Source organism: Colobus angolensis, unplaced genomic scaffold (genome assembly GCF_000951035.1).
Source record: "Colobus angolensis palliatus isolate OR3802 unplaced genomic scaffold, Cang.pa_1.0 Scaffold42, whole genome shotgun sequence".
NCBI lineage: Eukaryota > Metazoa > Chordata > Mammalia > Primates > Cercopithecidae > Colobus > Colobus angolensis.
Window position 1 is genome coordinate 6,154,725 of NW_012117599.1, and position 19,508 is coordinate 6,174,232.

Consider the following 19,508-nt stretch of genomic DNA (forward strand, 5'->3'; position numbering starts at 1 on the left):
AGCTGAAGTTCCACTTAGGTGCTCAGTGATGCATCTGGGAAGACAGTGGCCGCAGCCCAGCAGGAGGCCGGGGAGCCTGGACCTGGGAGCCACAGAGGAGGGGAGCCTGCCTTCAGTTTCAAAGCCTCCCTTCTTGCCTTCTCTTCCTATGACCTCAAGGCAGCACTTCTTTGTGGATCCTAAAAAAGACACACCGTTCATTTACATTGCTTTTCCAGCTCCCATTCCATTTCACGTGGTTTTCTTTGTTCCTACTTCTGCTTCCTCAGAAAGAGAGAGAGAGAGAGAGAGAGAGAGAGACACTCATTCAGTGTTTTTCCTTGGGATCCAGGACATAGTCTTATAGTCCTGTATTTTTCCTCATGTGGGATCTGAGGAACTATATCGGCCTCACCAGGGCAGGTTGTTAAAATGCAGATTCTTGGGCCCTGTGCACTTCCAGAACTGGAAACTCTGGAGGTGGGTGGGCCAGGAATCTGCGTTTGGTGTCAGCCTCTCCATGCTTCCTACACTGGTGGGAGCTTGAGAAAGGGGTTCCTCCAGAGACGATCTGTGTAGAGAAAGGGCAATATCCTCCGAGTTAGAAAAGTGGGGTTGCACTTTTTACACGGGTGATCTCAGCCAAACCACCTAACTTCGCTCTGTCAAAGCGAGAGAACGCTTCACAGCAGTTTGGAGAGGATTACAAGAGGAAAGGTACCTATAAAAGGTCTTAAAACTGCAAGAAGATTTGGGAATCTTCTGAGCCTTCAAACGTACTCTGTTCAGAAAAAATCGAGTCCTCCAAAGCATCTAACTCTCTTGTTTCTTTGTCTGGGTCCACTGCCAAGTCTTCCTTTTAAAGATGTTTAAGGCTGGGCGTGGTGGCTCATGCCTGTCATCCCAGCACTTTGGGAGGCCAAGGCGGGCCAATCACCTGAAGTCAGGAGTTCAAGACCAGCCTGGCCAGCATGGCAAAACCCCATCTCTACTAAAAATACAAAAGTAGTGGAGCATGGTGGTGCGTGGCTGTAATCCCAGCTACTCAGGAGGCTGAGGCAGGGGAATCGCTTGAATCCAGGAGGCGGAGGTTGCAGTAAGCCGAGATCACACCACTACACTCCAGCCTGGATGACAGAGTGAGAGACAGTCTCAAAATAAAATAAAATAAATAAATAAATAAATAAATAAATAAGGGAACTCCACAACCAAATCTGCCTGCTCCAGGAAATGCATAAGGCCCCCTAGTCTTGTGCTGCCTGGTGACATCCTCTACCCTTTATCTGGGCCTGAGGGACCTTGTGGCCGCACATCTGCTAGAGGTACCATCGTGGTCTTGGGAGTGTCTGTGCCCAGGCTTCTCCTGTGCCCAGGTTCCTCTGGGGTCTCATTTAATGTCCAAATGACCAACTTACACTACACATTGGAGTAAAATACATGTCCAGAGCTATGGACCCAGTCTTCGTGGACGTGCTGGTTTTCCCTGTGGGATTCTAGGCGTGTGAAGGACAGTGGGCCAGGTTGATTATTTTATGTCTATATAATGCTTGTCAGAGTGCTGAACTGACACAATTAATTCTGGTTGAATTGAAAAGATTTTGGTCCCCGGTTTTCTCAGCTCTGGCCCTGTGGGGCTATAATAAATGGGTTTCCAATCATTATCATAAATCACTAAGAACTTACTATGAGTTCTATAGTCAGACACTGAACCCAGTGTGTTATCTATGAACTGTCTCCTTTAATCCTCTCAATGATTTATAATGTAGGAACTATCACCTCTTAATCTGCCGATGAGGAAACTGTGGCTCAAGGCACCTAATTCAAGTGACCCAAATCATACACTTGCAGCTAGTGGCTCTGGGTTCAATCCAAGTAAGTCCTTTCCCCTGACTCCTTTTACCTTGAACTAAAAATAACTCCTTATAAAATGCAGATGCAGTGGTAATGGCTGCTACCCTCACTCCCAATCTCTTCCAGAATTACGGTGAGAAGGAAGAAGCTTATTTTGTAGACAATAGTGTCTTACCTGTGTATGGTTTGTTTGGTTTTATTTATTTGTTTGTGTGTTTGGGGGGTTATTTTTTTAACCATTTTCAAAGAAACTTCACAAACTCCATGTAATTTGATTTCCATACCAGCCTGTGGAGCTGATCAGGAAAGGTATTGCTGCATTTTTGTTGAGGAAGCAGACTCAGAGAGGCTGTGATTTGCTTAAGACTGTGGTGTGGGAGGCTGGGCCCAGAGCAGGAGATAGTTCACTCCTGTTCCTGCAAAAGCAGTGGAACCAGATGTCTGCCATGCTTGCCCGTGTTAGCTGCTCTCTCTCACCTATCCTTGCAGGGGTGGAAGTCAGGCTTAGCTGGATCTGGGGTCTCCACATCTTGTTTCTGGGACTCAGAAGCTAGTGATAGCTGGTAGTGAGGAAAGAAAACCCTTTGATCTCCTGCTTGGTAACAGTAATGGTGTTTGGAATGTTTTTAAAAATTTATGACACACAGAAACACAGAAAGCCACAATGGATTCACCAATGTTTTTAATAAATGTATGTTTTATGGAGCAACAGAAGCGCCTCTATAACCTTGGTAAGTGGTAACTTTTGCATGTGAGAATATAGTGAATTCACTCTCCTGATAACTCCTACTGTGGGTAGAGATCACAGCACCCCTTGCAATTATTGTTGTTCCCATTTTCTATTCCTGCCCATCTCTGCTCCCACCCTCACCCCAGGTTTGCAGGGAAAGCTTTGAAGGAAGGCTTATTCCAGGGGCACCTGTCAAGATATTCGGAACGAGGGCCCTTTGGGGTCTACGTTGAGAGGGAGACCACCCTGAAAGAGGATGTCTCATCATAGAGCCTCAGTGGCTGGCTTCCCCAAGGGCAAGTTCAGCAATGGAGTCAGCATCAGATACAGCAGCCATCGTGCCCTGAGCAGGGATGGGATGGAGTTTGGCTAGGTGGCCTTGTGCTCACTATGACACCAGGAAGAAAGGCTGAGCCAAAGAGATTTTGTGTAAGATTTTCACAGGTTTGGGAAAGAGTAAGGTATTCAAATTCTTTTTACAAACAATGCAGTTTCGTTCTTCCCTTTCCTGGTCTTCAGTGGTCTGGAAGTGGGTGGGGACTCACAGTCTGATGGCCTGTGCACCATGCACCCTACCTATGCAACAGCCTGATGGGGAAAGCGTAAATTTATCTTATGCTTACCACTGTAAGAGAATGAACAAGGTAAGGTTTCTATTCTTTTCAATATGGGTAAGCAGGCTGAGCTTTTTGATTTTGGATTCTGGCCTCCTTTGTTTGCAGGGGTTAGCAAATTTTTTATAGCCAGTTGCACAGCTCATGCCTTTGTGGAAATAATTGAATGTCACTCAAATGAGAAGCAAAGGCTATTTATTCAGAGCTTCCCATAGCAAGGAAGTTGGCCACCAGCACTTGTGTTTGGCAGAGACTCAAAGGCAGACAGAGGGGTAAGAACACTTCATGATGGAAAGCACACAAGGCTCCAGGTGTTCCGATTGGAGGCTGTTGGTGTTGGGGAGTTGCAGGTGGCTAACTAGAAATGGGGCCTCCTATGTGATTGGTTAGGGGGTCTGTGTTAGTCTGTTTGCATTACTATAAAGCAATACCTGAGGCTGGGTTATTTACAAAGGAAAGAGGTTTATTTTGGCTCACAATTCTGCAGGCTGTATAGGAACCACGGTGCCAGCATCAGCTTTGGGGAGGGCTTCAGGAAGTTTACAATGATGGCAGAAAGTGAAGGGGAGCCAGCACGTCACATCACCAGAGAGGGAGCAAGAAAGAGGAGGGGGAGGTCCCAGACTCTTTTAAACAATCAGATCTCACATGAACTGTGCGAGAACTCTCTCATCACCAAGGGGATAGTGCCAAGCTCTTCATGAGAGATCCGCCTCCATGATCAAATCACCTCCCACTGGGCCCCACCTCCAACACAGGAGATTACATTTCAAGATGAGATTTGGAAGGGACAAACACCCAAACTGTATCATTCCACCTCTGCCCCCCAAATCTCATGTCCTCACTTTGCAAAATTCAATCATCCCTTTCCAATAGTTTCCCAAAGTCTTAACTTATTCTAGCCCCAACTCAAAAGTCCAAAGTCTCATTTGAGACTCGAAGTTTCTTTCAACGATGAACCTGTAAAATCACAACCAAGTCATTTACTTCCAAGATACAATGGGGGTACAGGCATTGGGTAAACATTCTTATTCCAGAAGGGAGAAATCAACCAAAAGAAAGGGGCAACAGGCCCCGCACACGTCCAAAACCCATCAAGGCAGGCATTAAAACTTAAAGTTCCAAAATGATCTCCTTTGACTCCAAGCCCCACATCCTAGGCCCTCTGGTGCACGGGGTGGGCTCCCAAGGCCTAGGGCAGCTCTGCTCCTGTAGCTCCTTGGGGCGCAGTCCCCAAGGCTGTGGTCACAAATTAAAATTGAATGCCTGCGGCTTTTCCAGGCAGAGGGTGCAAGCTGCAGGTGGTTCTTCCATTCTTGGATTTGGGGAATGGCAGCCCAGTCCTCTAGCTCCACTTGGCAGTGTCCTAGTAGTAGGGACTCTGTTTGTGGTCTCCAACCCCACATTTCTTTTCAGCACTGCCCTGGTAGAGTATCTTTTGTTGGGGTTCCACCTCTGTAGCAGGCTTCTGCTGGGACACCCACCCTTTCCCATACATCCTCTGGAATCTAGGGGGAAGCTTCCAAGCCTCCTTCACTGTTACATTCTGCAAGCCTACAGGCTTAACACCACATAGAAGCCAGCAGTGCTTACAGTTTGCAACCTCCAGAGTGGTGGCCCAAGCTGTACCTGTGGCCTTTGATCCACAGCTGGAGCTAGAGCAGCTGGGATGCAGGGACCAGTGTTTCAAGGCTACATGAGGCAGCAGCACCCTGGGCCTGACACCTCAAATTATTCTTTTCTCTTACACACCTGGGCCTGTCATGGGAGGGGTTGCCTCACAGACTTCTGAAATGCCTTTGAGGCCTTTATTTCATTGTCTTGGATATTAGCACTTGGCTCACTTTTAGTCATGCTAATCTCCAGCAAGTGGTTGCTCCACAGGCCGCTTGAATTCCTCTCCTGAAAATGCTGAGGCCAGACTGCAATTTTTTTATACTCAGTTTCCCTTTTTTTTTTTTTTGAGACGGAGTCTCGCTCTGTCGCCCAGGCTGGAATGCAGTGGCCGGATCTCAGCTCACTGCAAGCTCCGCCTCCCGGGTTTACGCCATTCTCCTGCCTCAGCCTCCCGAGTAGCTGGGACTACAGGCGCCCGCCACCTCGCCCGGCTAGTTTTTTTGTATTTTTTAGTAGAGACGGGGTTTCACCGTGTTAGCCAGGATGGTCTCGATCTCCTGACCTCGTGATCTGCCCGTCTCAGCCTCCCAAAGTGCTGGGATTACAGGCTTGATCAGTTTCCCTTTTAAGTATAAGTTCCAACTTTAAGTCATTCTTTGTTCCCATATCTGATCATAAGCAGTTAGAAGCAGTCACATCACTTCTTGAATGCTTTTCTGCTTAGAAGTTTCTTTTGCCCGATACCCTAGGTCATCACTCTTAAAGTTAAACCTTCCACAAATCCCTAGGCCATGGGCACAATGAAGCCAGTTTCTTTGCTGGTGCCTAACATGGGTGACCTTTACACCAGTTCCCAATAAGTTCCTCATCTCCATCTGAGACCTTCTCAGCCTGGCCTTCACTGCCCAAATTTCTATCAGTATTTTGGTCAAAACCACTTAATAAGACTTTAAGAAGTTCCAACCTCTCCCTTGTCTTTCTGTTTTCTTCTAAGACTTCTTCTAAGACTCCTTCAACATCTGCCCATTGCTTAGTTTCAAAGCTTCAGGTGTCTTTATAGCAATGCCCCACTCCTTGGTACCAATTTTCTGTGTTAGTCTATTTACACTGCTATAAAAGAATACCTGAAGCTGTGCAATTTATGAAGAAAAGAGGTTTATTTTGGCTCAAGGTTCTGCAGGCTGTACAGGAACCATAGTGACAGCATCTGCTTCTGGTGAGGGCCTCAGGAAGCTTACAGTCATGGTGGAAGGTGAGCAGGGAACAGGCATGTCTCATGGAGAAAGAGGGAGCAAGAGGGAGAAGGGAGAAGTCTCAGACTCTTTTAAACAACCAGATCTTGTGTGAACTAACTGAGCAAGAACCCATTCATCACCAAGGGGATGACAGCAAACCATTCATGAGGGATCTACCCCCATGATCCAATACCTCCCACCAGGTCCCACCTCCAGCATTGGGGAATCACATTTCAACATGAGATTTGGAGGGGACACACATCTAACCTATATCAGAGGGATATTTAACTTTCTCTGGTGGGTCCTATGCTGGAAGCCCAGGAGTGTGTATGGAGGATGGCAAAAATTGGAGCAGCTGTCAGTTATTCATCAAGTCTTGGCTGTTCTGGGTTAATTGTTACAGGGGTTATTGTTTAGCTTCCTGGAATTATGGCTAGAGATGATACGGTGGCTTCCTGAGCTGCTTGCTGTAGGCATTTGGTTGATTTCCTAGGTTGGTTGCTGCAGACTGTGGATCAGAGTTCTCTTTTGAGGCGTGGTCTGGCCATTGTCTTTTTATATATCCACTTTCTCACTCCATTTTTCCTCCAGGGAGTCTGGGCTCATTGTAGGGCATCAGCTTTGATTGACCCAGATGTGGGAGAATTGGGAGAGCAATGGTGGAACCCTGTTTTGTATTGAAGAAAAAATGCATATATTTCATCAGAAAACTATGCATCATCTACATTGTGACCTTCCAGGTTGGGATATTAGAGTCCAGCCCTGTTCCTTATCTCAGAGTGATTCTGCGACTCTTAGTAAGTTGTAGCTGATATGTATATGAATTGGGTCCTGTCTAGTAGTGATTTGATTTAATTGACTTCCCCCACCTCCTTGGGAAAACAAGTTTTGTCTCCACTTGTAATTCATCCCAACACTGCTTTTCCCACATAAATGTGTGTGTTTTGACCTTTTCTTTGACCTGGTTATGACATTGTTTTCATCCTTCGTATCATATGAGTCACATAAAAAACATAAAACCTTTAGTACATGTTTGTTTTTATGTTTGTATGAGAGCCATGATTTTATTTTTCCCAAAAGTATCTTTTAACATGCACGCATGTGTGTGTGTTGGCAAGAGGCTACAGGTATACCCAGAGACTACCCGCAAAGCAGAGTGGGCTTGGGAGTGATGATGCCGGGCTTTGGGGCTGGCTTGTCCACGGAGAGGGATGATAACAGCAATGAGGCCCATTCTATGGGTTCTTGTTTGACCCTGGGGGACAGAGAGTCTCTCCCAAGATTTGACTGAGATTGAATTTCTCATCAGCAGTGACTAAGGTATGTGTGTCTGTGACTGGGAAGTTTGGGCAGGGAAGGGCTTAGAGCTAGATTCAATTTAATGTGGAAATATGAAGCAATGTGAACTTTCTCGTATCTAAGATTTATGGAATGTTAGACATGTTTGTTCCCCGGTGCTGCAAAGAAATAGCACTTGAACATAAATTTAATTTTCTCAGCAAGGCCATTTTTTTTACTTTCTGCAGAAAGGGTACACTTGCCAGCAGCTTTGCAACGAGAGTACACTAAACAAAGGAGACAGGGTCATTTATAACTTGATGCGTCCACCCTACTGCTATGTCCAGTTTCCATTGACTGGAACGGGACCTCACATTCTGCATTTGTCCCGACTGGCAACAACTTAGAACTTTCTGAAAGAGGCAAAGGCCAAGGAGAACAAGGAAGGAGGAAGTAACTTGTGGAATGCAGAGAAAGTTAAAAACACCTCTGAATAAGGAATAGGAACAGGCTATGACCTAATGCTTGCTTGGACCAGTATAAGCCTCCAGGGCAAATAGTTAGGCTACATTGTGGGAGCTAAGAACACAAAGTACATTGATTTCTTTATTACGGCTAGCAGATATCTAAGAATGTTAGCACAGGCCTTTGAATAACCTTCGCTTCTAAGAGAAGTTACTATTTGTTCCTAATTAGATGGGGAGGAAAATCTCTTTGAAGAGGAACCTCTACTTTTTTACATGGAGCAAATACCATGGCTGCTCGATTTTAGTGTTTTGTCTGGACTTGTAGAGTACATTTGTACAGCATGTATCTGCACATGCTCACTACAACCCCAGGTCATTTGAAGGCAAGGTAGGCTTCGGAGAATTGGTGTGCAAAATACTGCTAAGAAAGGGAAGGGCATGGAACATGGAAGATGATTTTAGGGATCCAATTTCAGACTCTGAATGACTAAAAACAGCAGTGAGAACAATTGCAACACGAAAACTTCCTGAAATGAAACAGAATCAAACTCTGCAAACCAGAAACCCTTCCAGGAGAAAGAAGGGTATGCAGGGGTTGTGTCACGAGTGGGAACATAGGAAGACTTTCTGGCCAAAGTCTGAGTCTGGCTTCTGAGACATGTGGGCTAACATGACGGGCAGGCAGTGGGATGGGTTGTGCTGACAATTAGGAAAATAGTGAACTACACCGAGGGCATTTTGGGAGGATGACATGGCACCCTTGGGGAGGAGGGCTGGAACCTTGGTCTGTTGGCTCATCTGAGAGGCTGGGACGATGGTAGCTCTGAGTGGCGAGGAAGTAATATTGCTGAAGAATTGCCCAGGGTTCACAACGCACATGCTTCAGGGAGTTTGGTGGGATGACTAAGGACATAGAAACACACCAAAACACACCTTTGGGCACCTATCAGAGAACTGGCTGTCCTAGCTCCTTAAAAATCTACCAGATGTGGCCTGAGGTATGGGACTTAAGTTCCCTGGATACTGGCGGGAGGTCTTTGGTCTTGGAAAGTGAGAGACTGAATATGTAAGTGGATAATGGCCAGAACACATACAAAAATAGAACTCTGACCCAGCCTGCAGCAACCAGCCCAGGAGACCAACCTGTTAACCACAGCAACAAGCCCAGGAGACCAACCTGTTATCCACAGCAACCAGCCCAGGAGACCAACCTGTTGTCCACAGCAACCAGCCCAGGAGACCAACCTGTTATCCACAGCAACCAGCCCAGGAGACCAACCTGTTATCCACAGCAACCAGCCCAGGAGACCAACCTGTTATCCACAGCAACCAGCCCAGGAAGCCAGCCTGCTCTAAGTCAGTCTTGTAGGAAGTCAGAGTACTTCTCTAGCAATGGGTCCAGGCTACTGGCCCCAGATGGCCAGTACTTGACAAGCACTGGCAGCTGCTTTGATTTTTGACCTTGCTTCCAATTTACAATCAATTGAAGAAAGGCAAACATGTTCTCCAACCAATCATATAGGATGCTCCTGTAGGGGCAAGGAGGGGCGCTTCCTCTCCACCTTCTGAGGGTTCACTGAAAATGAATTGACTGTGGGCAGATTTATAGGAGAAAAAGGCACACACTTGTGCAGAAGCACAGTGGAGTCACAGGAGAGTGATTACCCAATAACCCAATGAAGTCCACATGCTTGCAGATTATTCACAGGGGAGGGAGTGATGGGGGAAATGGGGCCCTCTATAGGGGCAGTCGATGACTTCTGGGAGGAATGAATGGGCCCAGTGCTCAGACAATGTTCAATAAGTGATTTCTTTGGGAACTGAATGGGACTGGACTACAGACAAACAGACAATCGTTTGGCACGAAGTTAGTCTGGGCTCCAGGGATGGTGTTTAATTTTCAGTCTTTTCCTCTGTGATACGAATTTTAATTTTCTCTGGTTAATAAATTTCAGGGAAGGCATCTGTATTCCTCTTTGGTGAGTCCAGTTTCTAGGTAGAGAAGGGAACTTCAGAGAACAGCTTCATCCTGTGCTTTGGAAAAGACAGAGGACCAGGGGGAGACAAGGGAAGGTCAGAGTGACCTTGAGCCTTGAGGCTGCTGCTTTAATTCAGCGTGTCAAAGTGCATGTCAAAAGATACTTTGGGGTATCGTTTTCTGGGTCCCAGCACCCCATTAGCCTGCCTGCAGCTCCCGCAGGCCATAGCCCTCCAATCAGGGCACGCCTGAAGCCTTATCTTCTTTCTACTATGACGCTTTCCCACTCCCCTGCCTGCCTTTGAGTCTCTGCTAAAATGCGAGAGATGGTGGCCGATTCCCTTGCTACAGCAGCTCTGAACAAAGAGCCTTTGCTCTTTCTTGTTGGGGTGGTCTTTATTTTCTTTCAAAAGCATGGATCTGACTCATGGAGAAACTGAAAACAAAGTGGGCCAGGCCAGCCCCAAAGGCTACCACCACTCAGGGCTCCTCTCAACTTCCCTCCACCCTGGAGTCAGGGGAAGGGGGCGGGGTCGGGGGAGCAAGGCTTGGGGCTGAAGCCAGTGGCTCCTCCCTAGGCTCTGATGGCAGGGACAGATGAGGAATTCCCACAGGAAGAGAATCCTGACTGCCACTTAGGCTCCTGGGGAGTTTCAGAAAGCGAGGTCCCCCTGACAGCCAACGGCTGAGCCAAGGAATTCTGGAACCCGGCAAACAGTCCTGCGTGGCTGCCCTCAGTGGCCACAGGCATGCACACAGGGACTGGGACTGGGACAAGGAGACCAGACCCGAGAGCGCACCTGGGAACACCAACCAGGTGTGGACAGTGTCACGAGGCTGGTGACAGATGTTTTCTTAATTTAAAATTTAATTTGACAACATTTTAGACCTAAACAAGAGCCGCAAGAATAATAAACAGAAGATCCACATCATTCACCCAGATTCCCCAAATATTTACATTTTTAAACATTTACTTTATCCTTCACCTTCTGCCCTCCTTGTATCCATGTGTATGTGTGTGATGTGTCTTTGTATTATTTTTTCCTGAATCATTTAACGGTATGGTTAGGCACGCCCCTTTACTGCTAAATACGTTAGGGCAGGGGTCCCCAACCCCTGGGCCGAGAACCAGTACAGGTTCGTGGCCTGTTAGGAACCAGGCCGCACAGGAGGAAGTGAGCAGCGCGCGGGCCTTTGCTCCTGCGCTCCGCCTCCTATCAGATCAGCAGCGGCATTAGATTCTCAGAGGAGCGCGATCCCTACCGTGAACTGCACGTGCAAGGCATCTGGGTTGCACGCTTTTTATGAGAATCAAACTAATGCCTGATGATCTGAAGTGGAACAGTTTCGTCTTGAAACCTTTCCTTCCTCCCCAGTCTGTGGAAAAATGATCTCCCACGAAACCCACCCCTGGTGCCAAAAAGGTTGGGGACTGCTGCTTTAGGGTGTATTCCCCGAAGAAAAGGAATTTTCATAAAACCCCAGTAAAATGATCAAAATCAGGTAATGAACATGATACTATTATCTAATACATGGACCTCATATAGATTTTCCCATTTGTCTCAATAATGCCCTTTACAGCAAAAGAGAATCCAAGGTCACGTGTGGCATTTGGTTGTCTTCTCTCTTCAGTGTCCTGTAATCTGGAATAAGTTACAGCTTTCCTTTGTATTTCATGATATTGACATTTTTGAAGAATGCGGGCTGGTGATTCTGTACAAATCCCTGTCTTTCTGCCTAGCATTTGCTCATGATCAGATGAAGGTTGGCACCTTTGGCAGGCATCGCAGGGGTAGAGCTGAGCTTTACTCACTGCATCAGGTAATGGGCTTTTAAATCGTGTCAGCAGCTATGTGTGTGATGTCATGCATGGTACTGAGATTCAGCTGTACCCAAGTGCTGCAAGCATTCCGTCAAGGGTGCTCAGGCCAAAAGCATCAGCTGGCCTTCCAGGAGAGAATGCGCATCCCAGAGCAGGCTTCTGTTAACCTGTATCTCAATCAGCAACCGACTGAATGTTAGTCACCTTTTGCTGGTGAAAACAGAGACCTATTCATGTTCATAATTCAAGTTATGAATTGAATTCACCTCATTGCTGAGATGAAAGGTATTTGAGATGTGTGGGTTGGCTAAATGCTTCTAGAAAGCACTCTCACTCTTGCCTAAATAGGACACAAGAACCCTTCTTAGGGATGATGCCCTGTTCATTCTGTATCCAGCCACGGTCACTGGCAGATTCCGGTTCTCTAACACTGGCTTGGTTTTTGGCTTAAATGAATATTTCATGTCAGGTACAGGTTGCAGTAATGACCAGGATGGAGAACTGGAACTTTCTCGAGCCTACAGAATAGAATGTATGAACATTTTTTTGTCCCTGCTTGGTAATAAAGGTTTAGTATAAAAATGTCTGTGTATGCAGGGGGTCAAGGCTGGTCTTTGGTTTGCCTTCATGGCAACCTGGTGGCAAAGTGGTGGTAGGGAGCCCTCACCGTCTTCAGTCTTCTCCCAGGGCTAAAGTTCTCTATCAGGTCAGTTTGCAGCAGAGGGGAATTTCTTGGTGCTGCCATGGAACATTTAAAAAAGCCCAAGAGCCCTTCTTTCAACTGTGCTTGAGGGGAGTTGGCTGTCTCATGCCATCCTGCATTAACAGACAGAACACACAGCTGGTAACACAGAGCTAAGTCCTGCTCAGAGCACAGCACTGTCATTTTTCAGCTCAGCTGAGCATTGGAATTCCCCTGGGCATCTTTTAAAAATCTCGATGGTTGACGTTTTTCAAAACAAGGCATACGAATGGTCAACAAGCATAAGAAAAAATGCTCAACGTCACTAATCATCAGAGAAATGCAACTTGAAACTACAATGAGATACCATCTCACACCAGAATGGCTATTATTAAAAAGTGAAAAAACAACGGATATTGGTGAGGGTGCAGAAAAAAGGGACACACACACCATGAGTGGGAATGTAAATTTGTATACCCTCTATGGAAAATAGCATGTACATTTCTCAAAGAACTAAAAATGGAATATAATTCATCTCAGAAATCCTACTGCTGGGTATCTAAGAAAAGGAAAATAAGTAATTCTATAAAAAAGAGGCCAGGTGCAGTGACTCATGCCTATAATTCCAGCACTTGGGAGGCTGAGGCGGGAGGATTGCCTGAGCTCAAGAGTTTGAAACCAGCCTGGGCAACACGGGGAGAACCCGTCTCTATAAAAAGTGAAAAAAAAATACTGGCATTTGTATATTTACCACAGCACTAGTCATAATAGTGAATATTCAACCCAAGTGTTCGTTGATGGATGATTTGATAAAGAAAATGTGATATATTTTATATATATACACACACACATATATATACACACACATACATATATACACACACACATACATATATATATACACACACATACACACACAACACACACACACACACACACAATGAAATACTACTCAGTCTTAAGAAAGAATGAAATCACGTCTTTTGCAGCCACATGGATAGAATGGGAGGCCATTATCTTAAGCGAAATAATTCAGACACAGGCAGTCAAATACCGCATGTTCTCTAAGTGGGAACTAAATAATGTGTACATATGGATGAAGAGAGAGGAATAATGGACAGTGGAGACTCAGAAGGGTGGTAGGGCAGGAGGCGGATGAGGGATGAGAAATTACTTAATGGGCACAACATACGCTATTCAGGTGATGGCTACTCTAAAAGCCTAGACTTCACCACTAGGCAACGTATGCATGTAACAAAACTGCACTTGTACCTGTTAAATATATTTAAAAAATCCTGATGCTCAGGTCAACTTCAGAACTCTGAAATTAGAATGTATATGGTGGGGCCTGGACATCAGGATTCTTAAACGCTCCCTAGTTGATGAGCTGGTGCAGCCAGGTTAAGAACCCCTGGAAGAAGAACCCTGGTCCCCCTGGGGATTGAACAGCTGAGACCTGCCCTTCTCCACCTAGGAGATCAGGGCCCATGAAGGGGGCAGGAAGAGAAGGGAAAGTCCTTCCAAGGGTGGGTGCCAGGGAGGCCAGGGAGCTGCCTTTGCCTGCTCTGCCCCATCACTTTTGGGGAGCCTCCTTCTCTCACCATCTTGGAAGGGCCCAGATGTAAACAGTGGAAGGAGGTAGCTCTGAACAAAGAAGGCCTGGTTGGAGATTTGGGGTAGGATTTGACCCCCAGTACGGACCAAATCCAGTCCTGACTCACCTGCCCTTAAGGCCAAGATGACTGCTTGCCGCCCATCACTGGAGGAACGCGCAGTGGGGAGAGGTCCATATTCAGGGGTCTCCAGAAACTCCCTTCTGGAAGTTGAGGCTTTAGTCTCCTGTCCAGTTGTACTGCCTCCCCTCCTCCTGCTGTGGGCACTGGCTGTGGCGGGGCTGTGCAGCTCCAGCATCTCCACTCTGCTGACCTCCTTTCCTGGAGGCCCTGGGCTGGGAGCTAAAGTCCCCATGCCAGTCCAACTGTTTTCTGCAGGAAAATCTATTGAGATCCCACTTTCCATCTGATTCTCAGGGCACTAGGAAGATCCCGAAAGAACACAAGAATGTCCCCCTTTCCCTCTGAAGAGGAGGACAGCAGACCTTTGGGTTCAAGTCCTGGCTTCCTTGCTCCAAGGCCAGTAGCATTTGCATTTCAAGGCCAATGTTTCCAGGTGGCTTGGCTTGGGAGTGCAGGCCCCCTGAGGGGTTCACCTGGACGGGGCGCCATCTGAAGAGGAAGGGGCCCTCCTGAGAGAGGGAGACAGTGGGACCAGCCTGCATGGGGGCTGGCAGCTGGAGTGAAGCGGGGTGGGCATGTGCAGGATGAGGGCTTGGACTGAAGGCCTGGCCTGTGGTCAGTGGACAGGCCAGATGGTGGACAGCGACAGCCCGGGATGCTGTAGCCACAAGAGCGATGCCCTGACTGTGAATACGAAGACGACCACCGAAGACCTCTCTCCCTACTGGACTGGACAAGTTCTGGTGTGGCCCTGCTCACACTGCCCGGTGAGTCACTGGGCTCATTCAGGGAAGCTTCTGTGGCCAAGAGCTTCACTAGGAAGATGAGAAGTGCTGTCAACTCCAAAGGGGCTGTTTTGAATTCCTGACCTTGCACAGAGCAGAGACTTGGCCTTGCTGGTGTGTGCTAGAGCCTATTGCCGTGTTCACAACCCTGTTGCCCAGCCGCCACCTGCAGCCCACAGATTCTCAGGAGCCTGTCACTTAGACTTCTCTGCTCCATCTGCCCAGCCTGAGCAACCAGTTCCCAAAGTTCACCCTTGCAAGAAACAGGACTCTGAGGAACACAGAACTGGCCGAGCTGGGGAAGAGGTGTCACTCAGAGATGAGCCCAAGTCCCCCAGCTACTGGAGGAGGTCCTGAAGAAGGTCAGGAGGCACAGGCTCAGCCAACTTTGGGCAGCAGGGAGTCTGGAGGTGGACTGAGGGCCTGCCTGGCAGGATAGGGGAGCAGATCTGTGAACAGGGAACAGTCTGACCCAGGAGCCCTGGGCTCTGTCTTTTACCAGCTGTGTGACTTAGCCTTTCTGACTCTCAGTTTCCTTGTCACCTTGGTCAATGAGCTAATATTGCTCACTGCATGAAGGGCCGGGGCATTAAAAGGGATGATGTTCGTCCAGTGCTTGGAGCATAGAGCGAGCTTCGTAAACAACAGCTCCCTATCTCTCCTTTCATGGGAACCGGGGTGCACAGGGAGCTGATCATGAAGAAGACATCAAGAGCTCAGTCATCAGAACCTGGGGTCTGTGGGGACTCTCTGCTTCCTTAGGGGTCTGTCCTATATGGCCAGGCCAGGCACCAGCCCCACAAGGGCAGGCACCCAGGGATGTCTCTGGAAGGGAGGATGGGACCCACTTCGCCGAACGCCACATCCTTCCTGCTCCCATCTGCCCATGCCACTTCCCTCAGCCCCTCACAGCAACTCCATGGATGTCTCTACCTCCCAGGCACCAGGACCAGTTTCCTGGCCTCTGACTGGGTGCCTGGCCCTGGATGCCTATGCAGAGCCAGGAAGGCAGCCCCTGCAGGTCTCAGCCTGACCTGGGAGTGGGGCTTGGCAGGAACAAGGTCAGCGTGGCCTGGCGAGGCTGACGAGACCCTGAGCCAGTTGCCTGGGGCTCCCTAAATTCCCTCTGACCAAAATAGGCTGGGACCAGCACCTCGGGTGGGGCTGTGCACATGGGTGGGAGCCAATAGCTGTGCAGCGAAGACTGGGAGCAGGGCCGGTCCTTACTGTCTCCAGGTGGAATCCACCTTATACTAAGTCTTTCTCGGTACCTCGAGTCGTTATGCTTCAGACCGCATCTTCCCGTCTAGCGCACTCATCGACCCACATGTTGGTTTTGTCACAGTTGCTGACACTTAATGAGTGCCCTCCTCTGTGCCCAGCCTTTACTAAATGTTGCTTTAATCCTAAAACAATTCTAGATAGATAGTATTCCTGTCTCCCTTGTACAGAGGAGAAAACTGAGGCGCAGAGAGGTGAAGCCCGTGCCCAGCGACCAACTAGGACAGAGTCGTATTCACATTGCACTTGAAATCCACGAACAAAGATGGAACAAAGAACTAAGAAATGGTTTTGAAGCTGGACCGAAGTAGTGACCGATACCACTTCGTGCAGTTTGTTCGCACTCTTGCTCGCTGGGGCCCCTATTTTTAGGGTGTAGATCAACAATGCACTCTACTCTTAAAGCAGGTGAGGGGCTGCACTTTCATCCAGCAGCCAGCACCCTGAGATGGGCTGGGCCTGCTGGATCTGGGACCCTGCATCGACTCTGTCCTGCCCAGGCTCGGGGAGGGGCCTGTTTGCAAGAGGCTTCTCACCTGCCTCACCTGGGAGGCGTTTGGCTCCAGCCTCATTCCGCTTGGCAGGAGCAGCCAGAACCATTCACTTCTTGATGGAAGGAAACAGGCTCAACCCCTCAGAGTGAAGTATTGGCTGTAAAAAGAAAGTAATAAACAAAACCATCCCCTCTCTCCAGGGTACATGACATTCTTGCCTGAACTGTCCTGTTCCTACTTGCTGGGGAGTTAGGGGATGTTTCAGTCTTGTTAGAGATGTTTGCCATCTTTTTTGGTCTATTTTAGTCTTCCAAGAATGTGGAAGGTGCCTATTCCATCTTTGCAGTTCTTAGCTCACTGCCATCACCACTGCCATTGCTGCCACCACATGGGAACATGTGTGCTGCTGTGCCGGCAGCCTCTCCTCACAGCCAGCCCGCATGGGGAGCCCGGGCTCCAACACAAGCTACTTGTGTGTGTTGGTTTTCTAGGGTCGTCATGACAAAGTACCGCCAAGTCAGTGGTTTAGAAGCACAGAAGTGTACTGTCTCACAGTTCTTGAGACTACAAGTCTGACATCAAGGTGTTGGCAGGGCCAGGCTCTCTCTGACAGCTCTAGGCGGGGATCCTTCATTATCTCTCATAGCTTCTGCTGCTGCTGGTGATCCCTGGCGTCCCCATCGCTCTAGTCATGAGGCCGTCTCCTCCCTGTGTGTCTTCGCATCATCGTCCCTCCCTGCATGTCTGCCTCTCTGCCCCCATTTTTCCTTTTTATAAGGACACCAGTCATGTTGGATTAGGGCCTATGCTAATAACTTTATTTTGACTCGATTACCCCTATAGAGACCCTATCTCCAACTAAGTCACACTCTGAGATACTGGGGGTTAGGACTCCAGCATGTCTGTTTTGAAGGGACAAAATTCAACTCATCATAACATGGTGTCACCTTCGAGAAATTATTTCATGTCTCAATACCTCAGTCTCTTTACCTGTAAAGTAGGACTGCTAAGACACCGTAACACTTGCCTCTTGGGGTTGTTGGGGTGACCCAGTCAGCCGATATGTGAGTAAAGTGTTGGGGACAGAGTCAGCATTCCGTCAATGCTGTGGGCATGGGTGCTGCTGCTAGCACAGCCCTCTTGTCACAGTAGCAGAAATGCAGGTTTGGGGAGGTTAAGGCATTTGCTAAAAGTTTCAAAGCTGGATTGAGAACCCGAGTCAACCTGGACCCAGACACAGCTCCAAGATAGGCCTCCCCTGAGACCAGCGTCACACAGCATGGCCTGGCCCTGTGCAGCTGGAGGACACCAGGCGCAGCCAGAAGGCAGGAAGCCTGTTCCAGAAAACGATTTCTCCATATGTTCTTTCAAAGATTTGCCATTGAAGTTCAAATACATATTCAGCCCTTGATATTTAACATGGATGAAGCCCCACTATTGGCTTCCTCATCTACAAATATAGATGGTGCCCAGGAGTGGCCCGAGGCTCTTGCTATGCAGATCATCTGTGGATTTATAAGCACGAGAACAAAACACGACCGTCTAACTAGACACTCCCAAGCCCCAGCTAATATTATGCTTAGTTCTAGCAGTATTTGGCCCAAGACAGCCACAAAACTTGGACAGCTCCTCTGGGCTGGTGAGGGTGGGGCTGGCTGACTTCTTCTGCCTCAAGGGCCAGAGCAGCCAGAGCACCGGGCAGGGAAGCTCATGGGGCTCTAAGATCCCCCTGAGAATTAACGGCTAGGCCCACAGAATCCCGAAGAGCCTGGTGGCTTCCTCCCCAATCCCCAACCAGGACTGTAAGAAAGTCTGGGGGTGAAATTCTTCACCATGCCTTCCTGGGGCTGACTTCTTTGAGACCAGGCCCAGGAGTAGTCTGAACATTGTCTTCTTGGTGACCTTGGTTGTTGGGAGCGTGGTCAGGATGGTTGGCCATTCATTCCCCCTCCTAAGGGCTTTGGGGGGGGTGGTGTTGGGGCTGTTTCCTTGGAGCCTCAGGGGAGGGACTTGCTCTTCCTCATTCAGTGGCTGGAAGGCAAGGCATGAACCCGTGATTCAGGTAAGATACCTTTTACTGCCTGCTGTGAACTGAATGTCGGTTTCCCCCAAGAGTAAAAATTCATTTGTTGAAATCCTCACCTCCGAGGTTCTTCTACTAGAAGGTGGGGTCTTTGGGAGGTAATTAGGTCATGAGGGTGAGGCCTTCATGAAAGATTAGTGCACTTATAAAAGAGACCCCAGAGCGCTCCCTCACCTTTTCATCCAGTGAGGACACAGGGAGAAGATGGTTATTAGCGACCAGGAAGAGGCCCCCCCACCCCCACCCAGAATCCCACGCTGGCGCCTGATCTCGACTTCCAGCCTCCAGAACTGTGAGAAATAAATTCCAGATTCCTGTTGTTTCTAAGCCATCCTGCCTAAGGTACTTTCTTAGACGCAGCCTGTGCTGACTCACACGGTGCCTTATTTGATTTTCATTCACTGCTTTGAGAAGCAGATCAGCTTGAATGAGCACGGAATGTATCTGTTTAAAAAGCAGCTGGAAGTCTGTCAAGTGCATTCTGGAAATGGATTCAGGCTAACAGAGTGTTCTGAATAGAGACGCCTGAAACAAATAAGTATGATCTGTTATCAATGCATCATCGCTTTATGGTACACGATTGATTTTCTTAAGTATGCGATTGTGTACTGTCTATAATTTTGTTGGTGTTTTTGTACTTAGCAACCCTTTTTCATATAGATGGCATCAGAATAAATTTCATCCTAGTTCTATTTCCGAAATATTATTGGTGCCCCTACTTGTACCGCCTGAGTGTGGTCAGATCAAGGCTTACAAACCCATGGGCGATGTTGCAGAATGAGTGACAACAGATAATGCCAACCGCCCAGACGGAATCCAGCAAGAAATTACATTGGAATGGCTCTACCTTGTGGAGGGAACTGTCCAGTGCAGAGG